A 24,958-nucleotide genomic window follows, 5' to 3' on the forward strand; every position below is an offset into this window, starting at 1 on the left:
TCTCTCTCTCTCTCTCTCTCTCTCTCTCTCTCTCTCTCTCTCTCCCCGTCTCTCTCTCTGTCTCTCTCTCTCTCTTCTGTCTGTCTCTGTCTCTGTCTTTCTGTCTGTCTTTGTCTCTGCCTCTGTCTGTCTCTCTCTCTGTCTCTCTCTGTCTCTCTGTGTCTCTGTCTCTCTTTCTCTCTCTCTGTCTCTGTCTCTCTCTCTGTCTCTCTGTCTCTCTCTGTCTCTCTCTCTCTCTGTCTCTCTCTCTCCTGTCTGTCTCTGTCTCTGCCTCTGTCTGTCTGTCTGTCTCTCTGTCCCTCTCTCTGTGTCTCTGTCTCTCTCTCTGTCTCTCTCTGTGTGTCTCTCTGTCTCTCTCTCTGTCTCTCTCTGTGTGTGTCTCTCTCTCTGTCTCTCTCTGTCTCTGTCTCTCTCTCTCTCCTTTCACCCTGCACCCCCTGTCCCTCCTCGCCAGTATTTTGTTCTGACCACTGTCTCCCCCAATCTATCTTCCCTTCTATCAGTCTCCACCATTCTCTTATCCTACCCCCCTCCTAATTCCCTGTAGGATAATGTAGATTTCTATAACCAAATGAATGTGTATGTTATTTGCTCTTTGAGCATCCCTTCCTTTGACCATACCTTTCTGATGAGAGTAAGGTTCAAGCAATGCCCCCTCCATTATAATGCCTTTCATGGCTCTTCATGTGAGATCATTTACCCCATTCTACCTCTCCCTCTCTTCTTCTCCCAGTACAATCCTCTTTCTCATCCCTTAATTTTGTTTTGTTTTTGTTTTGGATATCCTCCCATCAAAGCCAACTTATACCCACACCCTCTGTCTGTATATACACCTTCGAAAACTGCCCTAATAGTGATAAAGTTCTTCAGAGTTCCACATATCATCTTCTTGTGTGGGGGTGTAAACAGCTCAACCTTATTGAATCCCTTATGTTTTCTCTTTCCTGTTTGCCTTTTATATGCTTCTCTTGGATCTTGTATTTGAAAATCAAATTTTCCATTCACATCTGTCTTTTTATCAGGAACACTTGAAAGTCCTCTATCTGATTGAAGATCTATTTTTTCCCCTAAAGGATTATACTCAGTTTTGTTAGGTAGGTGATTCTTGGGTGTAATCCTAGTTCCTTTGCTTTCCAGAGTATTTTATTTTAAGCCCTCCAGTCTTTTAATGTAGAAGCTGCTAAATCCTGTGTAATACTGACTATTACTCCACACTATTTGAATTGTTTCCTCCTGGCTACTTATAGTATTTTCTCCTTGACCTTGGAGCTCTGGAATTCAGCAATAATATTCCTGGGAATTTTTATTTTAGGATCTCTTTCTGGAGGTAATCAGTGGATTATTTCAATTTTTATTTTACCCTTTGGTTCTATAATATCAAGGCAATTTTCCTTGATAATTTCTTGAAATATGATATTCAGGCTCTTTTTTTGATTATGACTTTTAGATAGTCCAATAATTCTTAAATTATCTCTCCTGGATCTACTTTCCAGGTCAGCTGTTTTTTCCAATGAAGTAATTGACATTTTCTTCTATTTTTTTCCATTCCTTTTGCTTTTGTTTCATTGTTTCTTGATGTCTCACAGAGTCATCAGATTCCATTTGCCCAATTCTAATTTTTAAGGAATTATCCTCTTCAGTGAGCTTGTGTACCTCCTTTCCCATGTGGCCAATTCTACTTTTAAAGGAGTTGTTTTTTCAGTGAATCTTGTACATATTTTTCCATTTTTTTGCTTCATTTACCAGGCTGTTTATTCTTTTTTTTTCCTGAATCTCTTGCATTACTCTCACTTTCTTTCCTAATTTTTCTTCTACCTCTCTTATTTGATTTTTAAAATCCTTTTTAGGCTCTTCTGGGAGTTCTTTTGGGGCCTAAGACCAATTCACTTTTTTCTTTGAGTCTTTGCATGTATGTGTTTTGACATTTATGTCCTCTTCTGAGTTTGTTTTCCCTGTCACCATAGTAACTTTCTATAGTCAGATTCTTTTGTTGTTGTTTTTTGCTCATTTTCCAATCTATTTTGTGACTTTTAAAGTTGCGCTCTGCTCCTAGGGTAGAGTGGGCACTGTCCCAAGCTTCTTGCTCCAGAAGCACATGGCCTCACTGCTGTTCTGCTACAACAGAAGCATGGAGTCGTACAGCTGGCCTGCTGTACAGTGAGAATATTGGGCCTTGAAGCTGGCTACCCCACTGTAATGGGAATGCAAATTTGGAAGATCTTCCCTGCCCCTAGGCTAAAATGCACCTGAAGCCTGGGGAGGGAGGCTTGTTTTTCAGTAGATACTTCTTGATTGGCCAGTGAGTCAATAAGGTTGTTACATTCTCTGAGCCAGGAGAAGGCTATATAAGCCCTGATGTGTAGCTTCGTTTTGGGACTCACTTTGAGAAGTGTTCTGTGATTTGATCTGAATTATGGGAAGCCGTTGTTGAGAGTCCCCCAGCTTTGAAAAACCCAGATGTGGAAACCCAGATGTTGACTGGGTATGGATGTAATGGTTGGACAGTTTGGAAAGCTGTCTACTTGATCTGTTAATGTCTTGATAATTCTGTCTGTATATTTTGAGGTTTGGGGTGCTGACCTTTTTCCCCTGAACAAGGTAAACGATATATGTCTGACTGATTAAAGTAAGCTTGTTAACCCATTTTGAGTTGCTTTCCTTTAACAAAGCAGATCCAAGAACCTGTATTGGCAGACACCCTGGAGACGCTGGGGTGCTTGCCGCTACAAAATGGCGTCACGAACAGGATCTGCAGAGTAAAAGGAAAGTATGGGGGCTGGGATAATTGTTTGTTTCCCAGTTGTGGTAGCTGTGATTCTGTGGAGCCGTGGAGCAGGAAAGAATGGCCTCCATGCGGACTTCGCTGAGCTGAGAGCGGGAATGGTGAGCTGCCTGCATCAGGACCTGGGCAGAAACCAGGAGCGGCTGCCGCCTGTGGGAGGAGAAGTTTACTTCTGATCCCTGTCTGTATGCTTGGTTTTTAGCAGTTTCATCCTCTTCCTCAAATTATGAATCACATATATTTATATGTTTATCTTTTCTGGTAAAAAGTAAGCTTCTCAAACTGGACCTGAAGTCTAGGAGACCTATGTTCAAATCCCAACTCATGTACTTACTAGATTGTGACCCTGGTCAGGACTCCGAACCTCTCTGTTACCTCAGTTTCCTCATGTGGTAAATGAAATAGTTAAAATCAATTACCTCTAGCATTCCTGACAGCTCTTAAAATCTATGATTATATGACTATTTATCATTTTGTCTTTGTAACACCAGTGTCTGGCGCATCATAGGCACTTGGTAAGTATTTGCTGGTTTGAATTAGATTTAGTTTTTAAAGTATCCTGTCTGACCACTGAGATGAATTGCTTGCAATTAAGAAGGTGCCTGTCACTAGGTATTGCCAGGGTATTATTAAACACCTGAGAAAACTCAGCACATTCCAATTCGCCAAGCCATTTATAAACTTTTAGAGTTTCTATGTACAAAGGAAGTAGCGAAGATACCCATTAGTCCCACAGTGAATTACCTTCAGGATATTTACTAGCACCAGGCCTTTGATAAAGTACCTCAAAGCTTTTTTAGCATGTTGGTTTGAGATAAAGATCGGGCTGCCTAGGGAACTATCAGCAGAAAACCTACTCCTGCCGTCAAAGGCTTCCTACAAGGCAGGAGAACTTGTCCTTCATCTTCCCTAAAATGGCCCGAGCCTGGAGGACCATTAGTTCTTTACCTCTCTCTAAAATTAAAGTGATAATCCTGGCACACCCCACTTCACAAGGTTGGCACAAAGAAATCACCCTAGAAATTTGGACTACTTCTATTTGAATGTCCACCTCAGGGAGCCAAAAGAAATCCACTATGTAAAGGTACCTGAAGGAGGAGGATAGTCCTTTGTTAAAGTGATGGCGGTCTGGCCAATGAGTTCTATTCCCAGAGCAGGCACCATCTGCCCACCCATGTAGAAGAATCTAGAGAGCCTGCTTCTAGAAAGGCATGGCAACACACAATGAAAGGGCCATACTCCTGAATTTGGAACATATCTGCCTAGATCCTCTGTAACTGGTTCCAGTTCTCTAACCATGTGGTAAAGGGCCAGATTGTTGACTGGCTGCCAAGCCAGAACTGGGTTGCTTTCAGAAGGCAATAAATGGCAAAAAGCAAGTAACTCCTGTCTGGCTGCTGTTTGTATGGTAGAGACATATTGTAAGCCTCCACATGGACCTTGAGTCTCAAGCCTTCCCCAACTGGGGTTGACCTCTGGCCTATGTATATGGGCTTCTGTTCTTACTTGCTTTAGGTGAAGGAATATTGGAGATGGCTACAATCTTGCAGATTCAGAAGGTCAAATAGTGAGTGTTATATGTCCAGGGAGCTAAATTCTATCCTAGAATTGCTAAAGTCAAATGGTGAGAAGCAAAGTCCAGAATTACCTGTTTGAAGGTAACATAGATGGAAGGTAGCCAATTGATAAATGGTCACAGGATGTGAACAAGAAGTTTCTAGAAGAAATCAAAGCTATCAATGGCCATATGAAAAAATGCTCTAAATCAATATTTTTGTATGTTTTAATAATAATATTTATTAGAACTGACAGTTACATAGCATTTAAATTTTATAAAATGTTTGATACACATTAACTCATAATCCTGAGAAAAAATCCTGTGAGTTATTAAATGTTATTATCCCCATTTATAATTGAGGAAACTGAAGCTCAAAGAGATTAAAAAGTGGCATTCTTATTGTCAGATTACAACTAAGTTTTAGAGGTTGGATTCAAAACCAGCTGCCTTTCTACAATACTAGCCTAAAAGAGAATATTCCTTCCCTTATATGAAACAGATGGACTATATTGAATTATTTATCCAGAATCAGATCTAAATCACTATTGATTGGAGAAATGCAAATTAAAATAACTCTGAGGTACTGCTTCACACCTAACAGTTTGTCTAACATGACAGAAGAGGAAAATGATGCTAGGGAAAATGTGGAGAAATAGAGACACTAATGCACGGTTGGAGTTGTGAACTTATCCATCTACTCTGGAAAACAATTTGAAACTATGCCCAAAGGGCTCTTAAACTGTGTGTAGCCTTTGACCCAGCAGTACCACTATTAGGTCTGTATCCCAAAGAGATCCAAGAAAAGAGAAAAGGGCCTATAGTTACAAAAATATTTATAACAGCTTTTTCTGTGGTGGCAAAGACCTAGAAATTGAGGGAATGCCCATCAACTGGGGATGGCTGAACAAGTTGTGGTATATGAATGTGATGGAATACTTGTGCTTTAAGAAATAACAAAGGAAATGGTTTCAGAAAAACCTGGGAAAATTTAAATAAAGTGATGTAAAGCAGAACCAGAAGAACACTGTAGACAATAACAACAAGGGTTGTTGTCCTTTGTTCTCAGAGGACCAAAATGACATCACTTTGTTAGACTCAAGTTACACTGCATCTGTCTGTAGCTGATCAGACCAATATGAGCTCAGAATGCTCTACTACAGTCAGACACAAATAGTCTATGTGAACATTGGGGAAGGATTCTTTAAATGGTGCATATCATGTCTCTTTTGAGCCATTCAATTCTGCTTTGCTCATAGAGCACAGCACCTTCTCTAATGTGGGCCCACCATTCTGGGCAGTCCTGTGCCAGTGTCTCCAATGTCACACTATCAATTCTAAAGTTCTTAAGAGAGACTTTGAGAGTGTCTTTGTATCGATTCTTCTTGACCATGTGAGCGCTTGCCCTGTGTGAGCTCTCCATAAAATAGTCTCTTTGACAAGTGTACATTTTGCATTTGAATAATGTGGCCAGCCCATCTCTCTGCAGTAGAGTTTGAATGTTTGGCAGTTTAGTTTGAGAAAGGACCTCAGTGTCTGGTATCTTATCTTGCCAGGTGATCTTCAGAATCTTTCTAAGACAAGTCAAACAGAAGCTATTCAGTTTCCTGGAATGTTGCTGGTATACTGTCCAGGTTTCTCAGGCATTCGACAATGTGGTCAGCACAATAGCTCTATAGACCTTCAGTTTAATATTTCTTCTCTTCCACACTTTCCTTCATCTCCCAAACACTGAGCTTGCTCTGGCAATGTGTGCATCAACCTCATTATCAATGTGTACATACCTAGAAAGTACACTACCAAGGTAAGTGAACTTACCCACAGCATTCAGAACGTCTCCATTTGCTGTAACCAATGGTTCCACATAGGAATGACGTGGTGCTAGTTGATGGAACACCTGTGTCTGCTTGGTGTCATCAGGCCAAAATCAGCACAAGCAACAGAGAATCGTTCTATCATTCGTTACATCTCATCTTCAGAGATTGCATTGAGTACACAATCAGAAACAGAATTACAAACAGAAAATCATGCACCAACACTCCCTCCACTGTGGTCTTGGCTTGTAGCCTTTTCAAGTTGAAGAATTTACCGTCAGTGAGATAGCTGCTAATGACACGTTAATCCCTACTGAAGGCATTTGACAACATGGCTGAAAGCATCATGCTAAAAAGCATGGGAACACGCACACAGTTTTGTTTCATTCCATTGGTGACTGGGAACAACAATATTGTAGCAACGATCAACTGTCAAAGACTTGGTTACTCTGATTAATATAATGATCCACAACAATTCCGAATGACTCATGATGAAAAATATTCTCCACCTCCAGAGAGAGAATTGATGAACTTAGTTCCATCTTCACTACAAATTGAACCATTTTTTACTTTATTTTTCTTGCTTTTTAATTTTACAATGTGGCTAATATGGAAATATATTTTATATGATCTCTATATAAAAGGTATCCTATTGATTGCTTTCTCAATGTGAGGGGAAGGGAGAAAATTTGGAACTGAAAATAAACAAAAGAATGTTTAAAAATTAATTATTTAATTAAAGAAATAGTTGAGTACAGAAGGTTCTTATAGTTTTCAAAGACATTTCATAAATAAAAAGCTCTTTTTCAACTAGATATTAGCTCCTCAAAGAAACTGGATCTTTTACTGCTCTGCTGCCCCATATGATGACCCTTAACCTGTCTGGCTCTCTCTGAACCCTGAATTTCTTATACCCTCAGCAAAACCATTGCTTCCCACAAAGCTCTCTCTACTCCCATCTCCATCTCCACAAACAAGTCTCACTCACCCTGCCTCTTATTCTTTCTACACCTACTTGTGTGAAATCACACCAAGAGGTCTCGTTTCTGTTTCTCAGTGTTTGTTTTATTGGGAGGGATAGAAAAAAACATCAATTTTTCAAAAGGACTTACCTGGATGAATATTCAAGCTTGTAACAAAACTTGTTTTGGGTTTTTGGTGGTTTTCTGTTGTCATTGTTTGAGGTTTGTTTTGGATTGGTGAGTTTTTGTTTTGGTGTGGAGGGAAGGGGTTCCAGTTAGTTTAACTTGTCAAACTACTCTTCTGTGCCAAGATGTTGTTTGTCCTTCATTTTTGAAGAGGACTAATCACATCACAGGGCAATGTCTTGTTGTGTGTGTGAATTGGACTTAAGTGAGGCAGTCACACAAATTTATCAACTTCATTCTCTCTTCCAGAGTCATCAAAGTCCAGTGGCAGGGGCAGCCAGGTAGCACAGTGAGTAAGAGCACCAACCAGCCCCAGAGTCGGGATGACCTGGGATCAAATCCGGGGTCAGACACTTAGCACCCACCCAGAAACAAGTGGCCGTGTAACCTTGAGCAAGTTACTTAACCCCAACTGCTTTAAAAAAAAATTCCAGTGGCAAGACAAAAATTAGGATGACTGGTAATGGCCCAGGATGCATTGGATGATGTTGGCATCTTCAATGTCTGACCAAGCTCCAAGCAATCTATAGAACCTACTTCAGTCTCCTTCACGATCATTGGAACAACTTGTTCTCATCCAACCATTCTGCTGGGGAAAGTCTTCACATACTTAGGGTAGACATCCCCCTAACTCAACCACAGGTTTGAGACCCATCAGTTACCCCCAAACTGGTTTAGCCTGTCTGCTGAGATGGTTTACCAAGGTGTGGCTGTGTTCTAGCTTCTTGGAGCCACAGGTGAGAGCTGGGTGAATCAGGTGGACACCAAAGGTGAATGAGCAACCCTGAAAAGGGCTCAGCAAGCCCTCACACAAGAGCTGCTGGCACTCCTGAACACCTCATACAACCTTCCATACAGCTACTCTAACAATGACCTAGAAAGAGTGCCAGACTAAATCATGATTTGGAATCCAGGGGAAAATCAGTTTGAGTCATGTTTCTATCCCAAGTCAGCAAGAATACAGGCACTGATCTAACCAAGAGAGTACCACACAAAAGTTTCCAGTGCACAGACTGAACTGGGAGCCTGGACTGTAGCAAAAGGGGTGGTCCCAGATCCCATCAAGGGATAGAGGCCAGGAGACACTGGCCTGACAAGGAGGGAAGAGGAACAGGAGCTAGCTGGCAGCTCTGTCCCTAGCATGACAGAGCTGGGTTGCTAATGAAGTATGAACTAAGATGGAGATCTTAGATAAGACTGGTGGACCAAGAGAAGGAGCAGTAATGGCCTGACATAGAGAACTGGGCAAGGAACATGAAGGGAAGTGAATAATAGCTCTGTGGTTCTGAATCCAGAACAGGACCACAAGTTCAGCTCCTGGCCTGGTCTCGGGCCTATAGCTGATTAACAAAGGAGAGAAGCTCAGACCAAGGGGGAGCCTGCAGTCCTACTCCCTGAAATCTGAAGACACTTCCAGTTAACTAGTTGATAAGGATCTAAGGCCAATAGCAGTCTGCTGGAAGCAAACCTACAGTTGTGTTTTCCAGACCCTAAATGAGGTCAGGAACTTGCAAAGCTCACTGCAGAAGGGCAGCCCTCAAATTTTGTTCTGTGTCAGATCATTTTAGGTTCACTAAAAGGTTACAGGTCCCCAGCCAGTGCCATCCCTGAAAACCTTGAAAAATACTGCACTTAATATTCAGAGAAAGTAGACATTGAAATATTTCAAGAAATCATGAATGAAAACTGCCCAGATCTGTCAGAACCAAAGAGCAAAGTGAAAATAGAAAGAACCCACCAATAACTTCCTAGAAGAAATCACAAGGCTTCATGGACGGGGTAAGGTCAATATGTACCTTGAAAATGTAGAGGGTGTCAACAGACAGAGGTAAAAACAAGTCATTCTAGAAATGGGAGTGTAAGCAAAAAGACAGGAGAGGCAGGACAGAACAAAGAAGGAGAAAAGTATAGATTGGCTAGAACATGAAGAATGTATGAGGTAAGACCTCACATGTCAGAATTCGGTGTTATGCTTTGTTAAATAGGAAGCAGAAAGATGTCAGACGTGTTTTAGTAAATAATAGCTAGCATTGCTATAGCACTTTAAAGTTTACAAAGCTTTGGGGCAGCTAGGTAGTGCAGTGAATACAGCACCTATCCTGGAGTGAGGAGGACCTGAGTTCAAATCCAGCCTCAGACACTTAACACTTACTAGCTGTGTGACCTTAGGCAAGTCACTTAACCTCAATTGCTGTGTCTTCCCCCCTCCAAAAAACATGCAAAAAAAAAAAGTTTACAAAGCCTTGTACACACCTCACTTTAGGGTTTCAAATATAGGCATCTAAAGTGTAAGCAAACCAACTGTGGGATGGCTGAACAAATTATGCTATATAAATGTAATGGGAAATCATTTAGACATAAGAAATGATGAAGGCAATGATTTTGTATAAGGAGACCAAAATTAATATTACCTTGAGTTTCAACTGTATTGATTTCTCCTGTACTGATTCTACAATATAATTGATTTTATACCATATTGATTTTTGTAGTTGAGTCTGTATCTGTCTAAAGTCATGTTTCTACATCCTTGAGTTAAGCTCAGGGATTCAGCTTTCCCTCTGAGTTAGTTCAAAGTTCTCATTAATAGGAAAAACTGTTATCTACCATACCTTCAGCTCCTGGGAAAATACCAACACATATGGTATTATCTTTAAGTACTGAAGCTAGCTCTGTTGTCCTTGACCTGTCCCTGCATCATTAGGGAAAGTCATTATCTCCCTAACAAACCTTCCTGGGTGCCAGGGAGTCTGCTAACTCAAGTCCACTAACAAGATCTGCAAGATGCACGTGGATGCCATAAATCAATCAAAAGACAAAGGTAAATGGTTTCCTATCCCTATGTGGGTACAAGCCTACTTTCCCTGATATAACTAATCCCATTGTCTTCTCCACCTACTCAGATCTGTTCTTTGTTCTCTTGTACTTCCCAAAACTATATGAAGACTAGTAAGCCCTACCTCAAGATCTTTAGTTATTGAGAAAGCATAGACCCAATTTATTGGTTACTGCTAGCCTAACTAATGAATTGTTCTTACTCAGAATCTTGACTCTCAGTTTACCTTAATTTTGAAACCTAACAATGACATATTAGTGATCATCACTCTAAAACATATTAAGTAGGCATCCAGATTTTTTTTTTGGAAGACTTCAAATAAGGGGGTGGGAAAATTCAACACTTCCCCCTTCACCAGACCACTTTTCCTAATCCATCACACCTATAGATAACTCTAATTCTTAGGGAATGTTTCCTTACATCAAGGTAAAAATACACCTTACTTTAAGTTCCGTTTTCTAGGACCTGGCTGAATTAATTTCATCCTTCAACATGGTAGTCAGATGTTTGAAGACTGTCAACATGACCCTAGAGGCAACTGGTGGCTCAGTGGATGGAGCACTGGGCCTGGAGACAGGAAAATCTGAATTCAAATCTGGCCTCAGACACTACTAGATGTGTGACCTTAGACAAGTCACTTAACCCCACATGTTCTTTTTATCTTCATCCATCCCAGAGCAATTAGAAGTTGTGAGCATAGAAAGGTCCTTTTTGTCAGTCCAGCATTCTCTTCATTTTTCTAAACTTTGTTAATTTTTTAATTAGAAAACTGGAAGAATAACAGCTTTATAAAGAAAGGAAAGTTAGGAGTTTTCATTTTTTCCCCAAGTAATAATTGTTATTTGTTGATTAGGCTTGCTCAGTTGTTTGTTTTTTTAACTACTATGCATAAAGGTTTTCTTTTCTTTCTTTCTAGTGGGGAAAGGAGAGTACAAGGGGGAGAAAATAAATTATTCTTTCAAAAATAGAACACATGAGAAGAAAACTTATAAAGTCAAGAAAGTTTGTCTTTTGCATGTCTATACTACTTTTTCTGTTCCCTTCTATTTTTGGTGACACATCCAGCACACACACACACACCCCTCTTTAGATGCCCAGTCTCTCCTACTTTTGAATTCATTCTTCCTGTCCAATGTAGAAGTTGCCAGTGTGTTAATTCTACCAGCATATGAAATCACAAGATTTGGAGTTGATAGGGATTTTAGCAATCGATGAGTCCAATTTCTTTATTTTAAAAATAAATAAACTGAACCAGACAAAGATTATGACATGTTCATATAACATGTTTGACGGAAACAAAAAGTTGCAGATCTTGGATTACAACCCAGGTCCTCTGAATCCGGATCACCATCACAACCTCTACCCTAAATCCTTTGCATATCAAAAATTCTATTCTAACACTTTTCCTTAAAGTTCAATTAAACCAATATCCATTAAGCACTACACAGTAGTGTACCCTCCTGAGTACAGAGCATTGTGTAAGGTATGAGAGTGGGAAACAAAAAAGGGGAAGATAGAGTTTAGATAAGATCCAATGGATATATACATATATATATATACACACATATATATATGCATATATATATATATCCATACATACATACTTTATATATAATATGAAACACTATTTGATAAGTAAATATATGAAAGATGAAAGGAAAGTGCCATCTGAGATCTGAGAGGATCCCACTAAAGGTATCAGGGAGGTCTTCCTAGAAGAGGTGATATTTAAATTGGACAAAAATGAGGTATAAGAGTTTAACAGTCAAGGGCAGCTAGGTGGTGCAGTGAATAGAAGACAGGCCCTTGAGTCAGGAGGACCTGAGTTCAGATCTGGCTTCAGACACTTGACACACTTACTAGCTGTGTGACCTTGGGCAAGTCATTTAACTCCAATTGTCCTGCCTTCCCCCCTCAAATAAAAAAGAGTTTACTAGTCATATAGGAAGAAGGTATTCCAGATATAAGAATTTATTGATCACCTACTGTATGCAAGATACTTTTCAGAGACTGGGGAGAATAAAAAGAAGTAGTAAAAGATACAGTGTCTTTTGAAAGGGAATTAGTTACCTTCACTGAAGCTGCCTCCTTGAAATAACTGTAGGCCTTCTTTTCCCTGGGACCTGTTGCTCCCACCTAGAATGCCAGTTGAATTGGTTTAAAAACAGATACTTCTTGCTAACTTTAGAAAAGGGAAATTTTGTTTCCACATACATAATTCATTCGAATAGTCATTGCACCATTTTCATGTACCTTGTAAATGAAATGCAGTGTGGTTTAAAGCAGGATATTTCCTAAAGAGCTCTACTAGCTAAAGAAATGTGAAAACTGAGAACAGCACAATAGACATTGTAAAATTCTAATTGTGTCATAGAAGCACATTGCACTGGCTTAAATCATTTAGAAATACACAATAAAGCCAGCCCTGTTGCTTTCTCTGCTTATGGGGTAAGTAAGATTCTGGGCTAATCTTCCAGAATGAAGATGGCTACAATCTTCTTCAGAGCTCTGGGAGTACCCCAGAGAGTTTGTGTCTGTTTTTCCTTAATGCTATTGGCTCAAGACCTAATCCCCCTTCCTTCCCCCTGACTCATTGTTAACTGCCAATGATTAGCACCTCAGTTCCATTTAATGTCAATTAACTTTCACGAAGAGATATTTTCTATGGGGCTAAACAAGAGCAAAAGTACAAACATTTTCTCCAAAATTGGAGTGACAATCTGCCCTGTACTACCTTAGTGCCTGGGGAGAATCAGCTCAAATTTTAAAAGCAGTTCCTCCCTAGCATTGGGCCCACCAAGTTCACCTCCAAATGCAGCTTAGCCTATGGATGGATACATTCACATCTCTAGCATCAGGCAGATTACTCAGGACTTCACTCCTCAACTCCAGGTCCTGGACCTCTCCTGATGTTATGATGCTCAAAAGCTCATAGTCAGTACCAATACTTTTGCCTAAAAGAAGGAAGGAACAGACAAGAGAGAAGCAAAGACACGAAGACACAGAGAAAGAGAGAAGAGAGGGACAGGGAGAAGGAGAGAGAAAAGAGACAGAGACAGAGAGAAACACAGGGTCAGTATTCTCAACCTCAAACTGACTCCAGTTCAAAGAGGACCAGAGTCTCCTTCCCCACTCAGAGACCCACTACAATTTGTTCTTCTTCTTAAATGCCAGTCAGGTGGAAGGAGATCAGCATATAGATTTACTTAGGTTAATTAGTGTTTGGGGAATTCCTCCCCCAGATTAGGTTGCAGAGTCAACTAAAAAGGTTCCTTTTCATGTGATTAGCATATCAGAACCATTAACACAATGTCTGATCCAAAGTCCATGTGTCAAAAACACCAGCAAAGCACACTGACCATGTTCACCAACCCTTGTTTCACTGGGATATAAGGAGACCAAAGCCTAATCATTAAAATGGAAGTGGCCTGGAAAGGACCTGAAAAAAAATCATCCAAAGCATCTCCCAGTTTTTGGAGGGGAGGGGGAGACCATTTTCTAAGTTACTCCTTTTTATTAACAGGTGATTGCAAAGACTATTTACTTGGCAATTGAAATTTCCCTACCGAGGACTTTCCAAAGCTGATGTGCTTTTGCCCTCTGCTGGATGAAATTGACTACAATGATATTGAGCATATGTGAAGATCTCTCTCTCTCTGAATAATGGTGTTCTCCCCCTACAGGAGGATGTCTGAACTGGTGTGATTGTGAAGAGATCTAATCCACCTGATCAGCCTCTCCATCATGAGGATAGTGAGGAAATGTTCTTTGCTTTTCTTTTTCCTTAAAAGGAAGGAAGGAAGGAAGGAAGGAAGGAAGGAAGGAAGGAAGGAAGGAAGGAAGGAAGGAAAGAAGGAAGGAAGGAAGGAAGGAAGGAAGGAAGGAAGGAAGGAAGGAAGGAAGGAAGGAAGGAAGGAAGGAAGGAAGGAAGATATGCTTCAATTGCCCTCTGATTCCATCTTTATTCAAGTTTCCCTGCAAGAGCTAGGGTCACCTGAGCTGGCTCGAGCCTCTCTTACTCTAACTCAACAATCTTTATAATTAATGAAATAAAAAGATTTTTACACATACAGGTTTTCACTTGGAAAAAAAAGAGAACCCCTATTTCAAAAACTTTTAGCCCTCAAAAACATCAGTATGGCATAATAGAAACAACATTGAACTAAAAACACTTTTTTAAATTGTTTTTTTCAAATTACACATAAAAACAATTTTTTTACTTTCGTTTTTTTAAAATTTTGAGTTTTAATTTCTTTCCCTATCTCCCTGCCCTCTCCCCTCACTGAGATAGCAAGCAATTTAAGTATGGAAATACACGTTTAAGCATGGAAAAATTAGCCTGCTGGTATAGGGTGTGAAATATTGGTCTATACCTAATTTCTGCCAAATTTCTTTCTAGTTTTCTTGGCAGTTTTTGTCTAATGGTTGTAGCAGCAAGCACTCCAAATGTCCCCAGGGTTTGCTGCCAACACAGGTTCTTAGATCTGCTTTGTTAAAGGGAAGCAACTCAAAATGGGTTAACAAGCTTACTTTAATCAGTCAAATATATATACCGTTTACCTAGTTCAGGGGGAAAAGGTCAGCACCCCGAACTTCAGAATATACAGACAGAATTATCAAGATCAAGTAGCCAGATTTCCAAACTGTTCAACAATTACATCCATACCAAATCAACATCTGGGTTTTTCAAAGTGTGTGTGGTGGGGGGAGGGAGGGAGAGGCTCTCAACAACCAATGGCTTCCCAGAGTCTCATATGATCAAATCACAGAACACTTCTCAAAGTGAGCCCCCAAAACAAAGCTATACATCAGGGCTTATATAGCCTTCTCCTGGCTCAGAGAATGTAACAACCTTATTGACCCATTGGCCAATCAAAAAGTATCTACTGAAAAACAAGCCTCCCACCCCAGACTGCAAGTGCACTTTAGCCTAGGGGCAGGGAAGATCTTTAAAATTTACATTCCCATTACAATGGTGAGTTCTTGTCCCACAAATCTGGATATTTGCATTTACTAATAATCTAGAACACTAGATTACTATGGTCATTTACTATTGTGTCTTGTATACCTAATCTATTCCATCGATCAACCACTCTATTTCTTTGCCAATACCAGACTGTTTTGATGATGACCACTTTGTAATAGTTTGAGATCTGGTACAGCTAGGCCACCTTCCTTCACATTTGTTTTTCATTGATTCCCTTTAAATTATTGACCTTTTGTTCTTATAGATCTAAATAATTGGAAAAATCTGTTTTTCCAATTGTTTAGATGTGACTTTATTTACGCAAAAAGTGTTTTGTAATTAGGTTCGTACAGTTCCTGGGTTTGTCTTAGCAGGTGGACGACAGACTGCCAATCATTTTATATTGTCTACAGTTATTTCAATGGAACTTTTCTTTCTATTTCTTGCTGCTATACATTGTTGGCAATATAGAGAGATGCTGTGGGTTTAGTTTATATCTTACAAATTTGCAGAAGTTGTTACTTATTTTGGCTTATTTTAACTTGTTTTAGTTGATTTCTCAGGATTCTCTAAGTGTGCCATCATACCATGTAAAAAGAGTGAAAACTTTGCCTTTTGCAGGCTGGTGGGGAGTGAGGCAGCAACACCATGAAGGCTTCTGCACCCTGAGAGCATATGACGTAGTTGGGCTCTGCCTGCCCACAACCAAGAGCCCGGTGCCGCCTCTTTATCAGAGGAAGATCTTTACTCCTAATCATGTTGTAGCTAAGTCCCGATTCTGGTACTTCATTTCCCAGCAGGAAAAGATCAAGAATTCTTCTGGAGAAATCATATACTGTGAACAGGTCTTTGAAAAGTTCCCTCTTAGAGTGAAAAACTTTAACATCTGGCTGCACTATGATTCCAGAAATGAGACCCACAGCATGTACAGGGAGTACAGGGATCTGACCACTGCTGGTACCATCAGTCAGAGCTACTGAGATATGGGAGCCCATCATTGTGCTCAGGCCCACTCCATCCAGATCATGAAAGTGGAAGAAATTCCGGCCAGCAAGTGCCACCCAGCCCACAGTCCAGCAGTTTCACTACTCCAAAATCAAGTTGTCTCTGCCCCACAGAGTTCTGCTATGCCAGCACAAGCCGTGTTTTACTACCAAGAGGCCAAACACTTTCTTCTAAGTGCAGAGACAAGGAGGCACCTATTCTATTTGATCTGTTTAAATAAGTTTCTCAATTGGAAACACCCCCCCCCCCAAAAGTAATAAATTTGTTTCCTTATTGCATATTTTAATTCCTTTGGTTTGTTTTTCTTCTCTTATTGCTATAGCTAGCATTTCTAGTAAACTATAAAATAATAGTGGTGATAATGACACAGTTTTGAAGGGTTCAGGGACCCCTCAAGGACTGGGGTACAGGACAGGATCGCCTGGAAAAAAATTTACAGACTCCAGCAATCTTTAAGTCAAGTTGGCAAAAGTTTATTTTTATGCTTTTCAGCAAGCAAAAGTTCTTAAGGAAACTGCAACCTTAGAGAGTACAGTTAAAATTTATTTAGGAAAAACTATAGTAAAACTTGTGCCAGGTATAGTAATTAGGTGATTCAGGGCAAGATACAGGAGTGGTTAAGGAGTGCTCAGTTCTTAAAGGAACATGCACTTTTTGTGTCTACTGCTCAGGTGTTTTACCCAGAGCTTGTCAGGAAAAGGTCTTTGGGGGGAGGAGGTATCCACAGAGAGGTGTGGTTTTAGGCCTGCTATGTCTCTAAGTTAGCTAGCTGTCAGGGCGGACTGAGGATTGCCCAGTCTGCCACCAATCAATGTCTTGTTTGACCAGATGGATGTCGGGAGTATACGTATGTCTAAATTCTAGGATACACATAATGAATGCACATAATGAGGTAGGGAGTTGGTATAGGTAGTCCAATGAGTACTGACTATGAGTCAGTAAAAAGCCAGTTCAAACGAATAATTCCTACAGGTGTAGTTTGTTACAATACCAGGGCGAGAGAGTGTTTTGCTGGGACCCAGGAATGAGAAATTATTAAGCACAGTGTCCTTGGGCTGGGGAGAAACTGTTAGGGATAAGTGTTTTGAGGCCGGTTTTGGAATTGGGGTCCAAGCACAGGTACCTAAGTACTCCATCAATGTCACACTATTAACTCATATCGAGTTTTCAATCCACTAAAAACCTCAGATCTATTTCACTGGAAATAATCTCTAGCTATTCTTCCCCTCCCCCAATATTTGTGAAATTGACTTTATTTTGAATCCATGTGTAGAACTTTATATCTATCTCTATCATTAGTAATGTCGACACGGAGATCTCTTGGGATAAGAACAGGAATTTATTCTCTTGCCCGGGTGAAGAGGTCAGTCCTCCGCATGACTGATCATGAGGAAAGGGGACGTTACAAAAGGCAGAACAAGAATTTATACCCTAATGCAGTCAAACACCTTCCCCTGGCTATCCCTTCTCCCACCGGCTGAGAGGTGGGCTCTAGTCTCCCTGGGAAGATCTCCCCCAATGGCAGACAACAGAGAAGCCCGCCACTATCCCTCAGTGGCTGGGAAACAGGCTTTCAAAGAACAAGGATGCTGATTGACAGCAAGGGAAAGGGTCCCAAAGAAATGGGGGAGGAGTGAGCTCGGGCTGTCCCTGACTCCCACTGGCCGGGAGGAGGGCCCACAGAGGCGGGAAATCGGAAAGCCTCCTGAAAGGGCTTGCTGCTGATTGACAGCAGAAGTGAAGGGGCAGGGAGGGAGAGGGACGTTCTGAGAAGTTTTCACTTCCCCCCAGATAGTCCTTACCCTTCTTGACTCATCTGTTGCATTTGTGACATTATTGACCACCCGCTCTTCCTGGATACACTCTCTCCTCTCCCTTTTCTGTTTTTGTTACACGACTTCTATCTCTTGGTTCTCCTACCTGTCTGCTCCTTCTTGGTCTCGTTTTTCTGGTCCGTCATCCGTATGAAACCCCTTAACTGTAGGTATTCCTCAAGGTATTGCCCTGAGAGCTCCCTCTCCCCCCATGCCATTGCACTGGCTGTTCCCCATGTCTGGTATTCACTCCCTCCTCCCCTTCACTGCTTCCCTTCCTCTTTCCCTCTCTACAAGTCCTCCCCCCCACACACACACAATTGATCTCACCAGAAGATGAACATATTTACAGAATGAGGGTTTCCCCTCAGACTTTTTACCTTAGTCAATCCACAAGTATTTATTAAATGTCTGCAGTGTGCCATGTATGCTAAGAGCTATGGCTACAAAGACAATCCTTACTCTCAAGAAGGAGAGACAGGGAATAAGCATTTGTGTCAGGCATGGTGCCAAGTAATTGCATATATCTCATTTGATCCTCATAACAACTCTAGGAGGTAGGTGCCATTATTATACCCATTTCAGAGTTGAGGAAACCGAGGCAGATAGGGATTAAGTGACCTTCCTAATGTCACCCAGCTAGTAAGTATCGGAGCTCAAGGAGCTTACAATGTAATGGGGGCGGACAGTATGTAAACAACTATGTACAGGATATATGAGTGATATGTTGGAGATAATCCATAGTGGGGAGTAAAAAGAAATAGATAAAGGGGAACCAACGCAGGCACTGGTTAAAGATTCCAAAGATGTATCTGTTTCTCCCCTATAGCCCTGGGCAGACTTGCTTAATATCTCTAAGTCTATGGGATTTTGATTTGCTTTAGGTAAAAAACTCTCTCTGCTTGCTACTCCTCCCTCTCCCCTTGAGCTGGTTATAAGTAATGCTATGGCAACATAGTACCGCCAGTTTTGTGATTTCCCAGGGAAAGAACAATTTGTTGAATGTGTCCTCTGCCTTCACACAGACTCCTCTTCCCCTAACTCCCATCACCATGACTACCTTTACACAGAAAGCAATGGTCAGCATTCACTATTTATTTGAACTAATAATTGGAAAATATAGAAGTGAGGAAAAGAGCAGAGTGGAGGGAACAGTGTGTGGGTGTGCACGGGCAGCTTGTGCCATTCCTGGAGAGAGGTCCAGACACTTGCTTCTCTCTCTGACTCAGAGATCTGGGAAGAGATTTTTGTCCCTAGACAAAGAGCGGTCGGAAGCACGTCACAAAACCTGGTCTGATAAGCACCAGCCACTGTTCTCTCTTGGTCTGGAATCAATTGCAGTGGTAAGGGAAGCCTTTACCACAACATCTTCTTGGCATCTTCCTATAAAAGCCTTCAGGACCATAAATCAGTGGCCAGCTTAGTGCACAAGGCTGGGGAAAGTACACATGATGTGAAGAGGGAGAATAAAATCCTAAACCCTCTACCTCTTGATGCAGCTTCTTCCTTTTCACAAGATACTCCACAAACAATCCCAGATGCCTCAGTCCCATGTTGGTAGCAACTGATGGGCTTGGAGAAATAATGTCTATCTCCATGGCAAGTTTTTTTGGTTGTTGTTTTCTTTTCTTTTTTTTTTTTTTTTGCTTTTTGGAGGACAGAAGGCAGGGCAGTTGGGGTTAAGTGACTTGCCCAAGGTCACACAGCTAATAAGTGTGTCAAATGTCTGAGGCCGAATTTGAACTCAGGGCCTCCTGATTCCAAGGCCTATGCTCCATTCACTGTGCCACCTAGCCGCCCCCATGGCAATTTTAACACAAGTTTACATATAAATCACTACATGTATTAGTGGACTAATAATTATGTCTCCACAGGAAGGTAGGTCCAGAATAAAAGGCCTAGGTAAGAGACCTAATTAAGGAAACAAGTATGAAAGGGATTTTAGACTAAAACAGTGGTTCTCAAACTTGCTTACAGTAATAGAATTCTTAAGTCAAAACAAAACTTTGGCTGAGCAATTGTGGTAAAATCCTATAAAATTATTTTTAATGCCTATGAATAAACATATGGTTAATTTTTTTAAAACTTGGAGTATGTAAAGATTCTTTGTAGTATAGTTTGAGAAACACTGGATTAGAAAAATACTTGTTTCTCAATATTTCTAGAAAAAATAAAAGTGGTTTTTAATATGCTTCCAGCCTAGGAATGTGAGCTACTATTATTATCATCATTCAAATTATAACCATTATCACACAGCTTAGGGCTGATTTGTTTCCTCATTTCATATGGGTAGATTTTGTCTCCTCAGCCAGGTTATAAGCTCAGTTAGAGCAGGAACCAGTAATAGTATCATGGGATCTCATCCACCATAGTGAAATTTGACTTGGTATAGTTAATATCTAAAGTGTTGAATGGCATGCTATTAAATGTTGTCTTATCACACTCCTCCATGGCATTTACTTCTGGGATATTAATGCTAGAACAAGTTAAGTTGTGATATTTATACCTCGTTTACAAGAACACTGAGTACCACAGGATTGCTTAACAGAACATTCCAGTAAAACTGGTTTATTTACTATTTCTTGAACACTCTCCATTCTTTCCAGCATTCCTGAATTTGCTTGGATTGTTCACTTTATATAAAATGTCCTTCTTTCTCAGTTTTGACCACCCAATTCCTACTCCTGCTTTGTGTAGTTTTCAAATGGTTTCTAACTTTCCACTGAAATTGTAAGTTTCTTTCTTTCTTTCTTTCTTTCTTTGGGGGGGGAGGAGGCAAGGCACTTGGGATTAAGTGACTTGCCCAAGGTCACACAGCTAGTACGTTAAGTGCCTGAGGCTGGATTTGAACTCAAGTCCTCCTGACTCCAGGGCCAGTCCTCTATTCACTACACCGCCTAGCTGCCCTGATTGTAAGTTTCTTGGGGGTAAGAACTACTGACCATTATTTTTGGGTAGAAAATGCTCAATATATACTTGTTGAATAAAGAAACCAGAAAATTATAGTTCTGCTGTTGAAGCAAAGACTAGTCTGGATATTTCCCCACTCCATAACTAATGCTAAGAGTTCCCTTTGGAGTATCTTTTCTTGCTCACTGCAACCTCTGATGAATGTGGACTAAGATTCAAGAAGATGGTTTATGAAGTAACAGAACTTATTATCTCTCTGCCCTAAACTACTCCTTGTCAGAACTTCCCTGTCCCAAGAATATCACCCTCTTTCCAGTCATCTGGGTTTCCCAGTCTTACTGTCATCCTTTCCTCCTCACTCTCATTCATACCATATAAACAATCAGTGCCTAAATCTCATTTCTCTTCCTACCACATGTCTCACAAATGTCTACTTCTCTCCTATTAGAGTCAATAACCTAGTTCTAGATCCCATCATCTTTCTTCTAGACCAGTGGTGTCAAACTCAAATAGAAATCATCCACTAAACCATACATAAGGATCAATGTGGGCCACATATTGAATTAAAAACCACATAATAACATTATCTATGTTCTATTTTATTTTAATTTATTTCTTTAAATATTTCCTATTTATATTTTGGACAGCTGGCTGCGCGGGAAGGCACGGCAGCAGCGGCGCGGCGGGTGCAGGCAGGGAAGGCATGGCGGTGGCGCGGGGGGCGCAGGCCGGGAAGGGGCCTGATCAACTCGGAGGGCAAGTCTTCCCACCAACCACAAGGTCCACTACCAGGCCTATCACCAAAGGGCTGGGACTGGAAAGAGCAAGGTAAGAAGGAAATACAGGGGCCCCTATGCTGGACAGCAAACACTCCTGGGGCTACCACTTCATAGCCCAGAAATCTTTAAAAAAAAAAAAAAGCCCCTTTCAGGACCTCCAAAGACAAGAATGACAAAGTGAACCCCACTTACTCCAAACCCCCCCTCTGACCCTGAAAATATAGTAACTCTTGCCCCAGGGCAAAACCCTCTACAGTAAAGGCTTGGGATCCTAGAGGAAGGGCGTGGCTAGGACACTGCCTCAAAATGGGTAGAAAGCAGAGTACAAAGACAAAGACTCTGGAGTCCTACTATCCTCAGAGGGAGGAACCAACCTCAGAGGAAGACAATGTGGACTCCACACCCACAGCTGAGACTTCAACAGGGAATGGATCCCAAGCACAGAAGGCTCTCCTAGATGAGATCAAAAGGAACTTTGAAAGTAAAATGAGAGAGATAGAAGACAAAATGAATAATTCTCTCAAAACGAAAATAGCAGAATTCGAAAAACATTATAATGAGGAAAACATCTCTCTAAAAAGAAAAGTGTATGATATGGAAAATGAGCTTCAAAAATTAACCAAGGAAAATGATTTGCTAAAAACCAGAATTAAACAAATGGAAACAAATAACTCTATGAGGAACCAAGAATTAGCCAAGCAAAACAACAAAAATGAAAAATTAGAAAAAGAGGTAAAATACCTCAAAGAAAAAATAACTGACCTGGAAAACAGATCCAGGAGAGATAATCTGAGAATCATAGGCCTACCAGAAAATTATGATGGAAAAATGAGCCTGGACAACATTCTCCAAGAGCTCGTTAAGGAAAACTGCCCTGAGATATTAGAACCTGAGGGGAAAATAGAAATCGAAAGAATCCACTGGACACCTGCTGTAAGAGATCCCAAACTGAAAAATCCTCGAAATATTGTGGCCAAACTCCAGAACTACCAGATAAAAGAAAAAAATACTTCAAGCGGCCAGAAAGAAACAATTCAAATATCGAGGGTCCACAGTGAGGATTGCACAGGATTTGTCAACCTCCACACTGAAAGATTGGAGGCAGTGGAATACAATTTTCAGGAAGGCAAAACAGCTCGGATTACAACCAAGGATCACATACCCAGCGAGACTGAGCATATTCTTCCAGGCAAAGAGATGGTCATTCAATGATATAACAGAGTTCCAGACCTTCTTGATAAAAAAGCCAGACCTCAATGGAAAATTCAACCTCCAATTATGAGAAGCAACAGTGACTTAGAAAGGTAAACAAGGAGAACACACATCATTTTAGAGGGAAAGAGGGGAGGGAGAGGAGCTTCACATGAGATCTGTTCCTGTCATTCTTGATGCGAAGAAAAAATAGCATACCTCATTAAGTATAACAATATCCTACAGGTAGTAGGAGGGGGAAAGGGTTACAAAAGGGGGGTGGGAGTGGTTTGTAGGGAGGGAAGTAGTAAGGGGAAAAGGGGAGGAAAAGGGAGGGGGGCCAAAAAGGGAACACTGAGGGAGTCGGTGGTCAAAAGTAAAACTATTAAGGGGGGGAAGGGAGAAGGGAGGGAAAATACGAACATTAACAGGGGCAGGAATAGGATGAGGGGAAAGAAACAGATAACAATCATAACTGTAAATGTGAATGGAATGAACTCTCCTATAAAACGGAGACAGATAGCAGAATGGATTAGAAATCATAATCCTACAATATGCTGTTTACAAGAAACAGCAGGGATTTGAAACAGAGGGATACATACAAGGTAAAGGTAAAAGGTTGGAGTAAAATATATCATGCCTCAGCTAAAGTAAAAAAAGCAGGGGTAGCAATCCTTATCTCAGATAAAGCAAATGCAAAAATTGACCTAATTAAAAGAGATAAGGAAGGAAACTATATCCTGTTAAAAGGCACCATCGAGAATGAAGCAATATCACTACTTAACATATATTCACCAAGTGGTATAGCATCCAAATTCCTAGAGGTGAAGGTAAAGGAATTAGAGGAAGAAATAGATAGCAAAACTATACTAGTGGGAGACCTTAATCTCCCCCTATCTGAACTTGATAAATCCAACCTCAAAATAAACAAGAAAGAAGTTAAGGAGGTGAACAGGATTTTAGAGAGGATAGGTATGATAGATCTCTGGAGAAAACTGAATGGGGATAAAAAGGAATATACTTTCTTCTCAGCGGTTCATGGCACATACTCAAAAATTGACCATGTTCTAGGGCATAAAAACCTCACAATTCTATGCAGTAAGGCAGAAATATTAAACCCATCGTTCTCAGATCATGATGCAATAAAAATTATATGCAATAAAGGGCCAGGGAAAGACAGACTAAAAACTAACTGGAAATTAAACAATTTGATCCTAAAGAATGAGTGGGTCAAACAAGAAATTATAGAAACAATCAGTAATTTCATTCAAGAGAATGATAATAATGAGACAACATACCAAAATCTGTGGGATGCATTAAAGGCAGTTCTTAGGGGAAATTTTATATCCCTGAGTGCATACGTGATTAAATTAGAGAAAAGGGAGCTCAACGAATTGGGCATGCAATTAAAAAACCTAGAAAAAGAACAAATTCAAAATCCCCAATTAAATACTAAACTAGAAATATTGAAGACTAAAGGAGAGATTAATAAAATCAAAATTAAGAAAACTATTGAACTAATAAATAAAACCAAGAGCTGGTTTTATGAAAAAAACAACAAAATTGATAGACCCTTAGTCAATATGATAAAAAAAAAGAAAGAAGAAAACCAAATTATGAGTATCAAAAATGAAAAGGGTGAATCTACCTCCAATGAAGAGGAAATCAAAACAATAATTAGGAATTATTTTTCCCAATTGTATGCACATAAATTTGACAATCTTAGGGAAATGGATGAATATTTAGAAACATACAAGTTGCCCAGATTAACTGAAGAGGAAGTAAATTACTTAAATAATCCCATCTCAGAAAAAGAAATTGAACAAGTCATCAGTCACCTCCCTAGGAAAAAATCTCCAGAGCCAGATGGATTCACCTAGTGAATTCTATCAAACATTTAAAGAACAATTGATTCCAATACTCTACAAATTATTTGGGAAAATTAGTGAAGAAGGAGTCCTACCAAATTCTTTTTATGACACAAATATGGTACTGATACCTCAATCAGGAAGAGATAAAACAGAGAAAGAAAATTATAGACCAATCTCCCTCATGAATATAGATGCAAAAATTCTAAATAAAATACTAGCCAAAAGACTACAGCAACTTATCTCAAGAATAGTACACTTTGATCAGGTAGGATTTATTCCAGGAATGCAAG

General features: G+C 40.3%; 1 protein-coding gene and 1 pseudogene across 2 annotated transcripts in view; one reads left to right on the forward strand and one right to left on the reverse strand.

The window, feature by feature from the left end:
- LOC138170723 (serpin B11-like) overlaps positions 1-18,201 on the reverse strand; it is a 70,470-nt gene extending 52,269 nt beyond the window's left edge. The window contains exon 1 of one of the 2 annotated variants that reach the window (XM_069100227.1): positions 18,024-18,201. The gene's annotated coding sequence lies outside the window, so the exon portion shown is untranslated. The remainder of the gene's footprint in view (positions 1-18,023) is intronic. The other variant, XM_069100226.1, reaches the window with a different exon arrangement.
- On the forward strand, positions 10,081-16,277 carry LOC138170304 (large ribosomal subunit protein eL20 pseudogene; annotated as a pseudogene).
- Positions 18,202-24,958: the final 6,757 nt, after the last annotated feature.

The sequence above is a fragment of the Petaurus breviceps genome, unplaced genomic scaffold, assembly GCF_028583685.1.
Source record: "Petaurus breviceps papuanus isolate PSGF00001 unplaced genomic scaffold, PetGlider_PUasm1.0 38, whole genome shotgun sequence".
Taxonomy (NCBI): domain Eukaryota; kingdom Metazoa; phylum Chordata; class Mammalia; order Diprotodontia; family Petauridae; genus Petaurus; species Petaurus breviceps.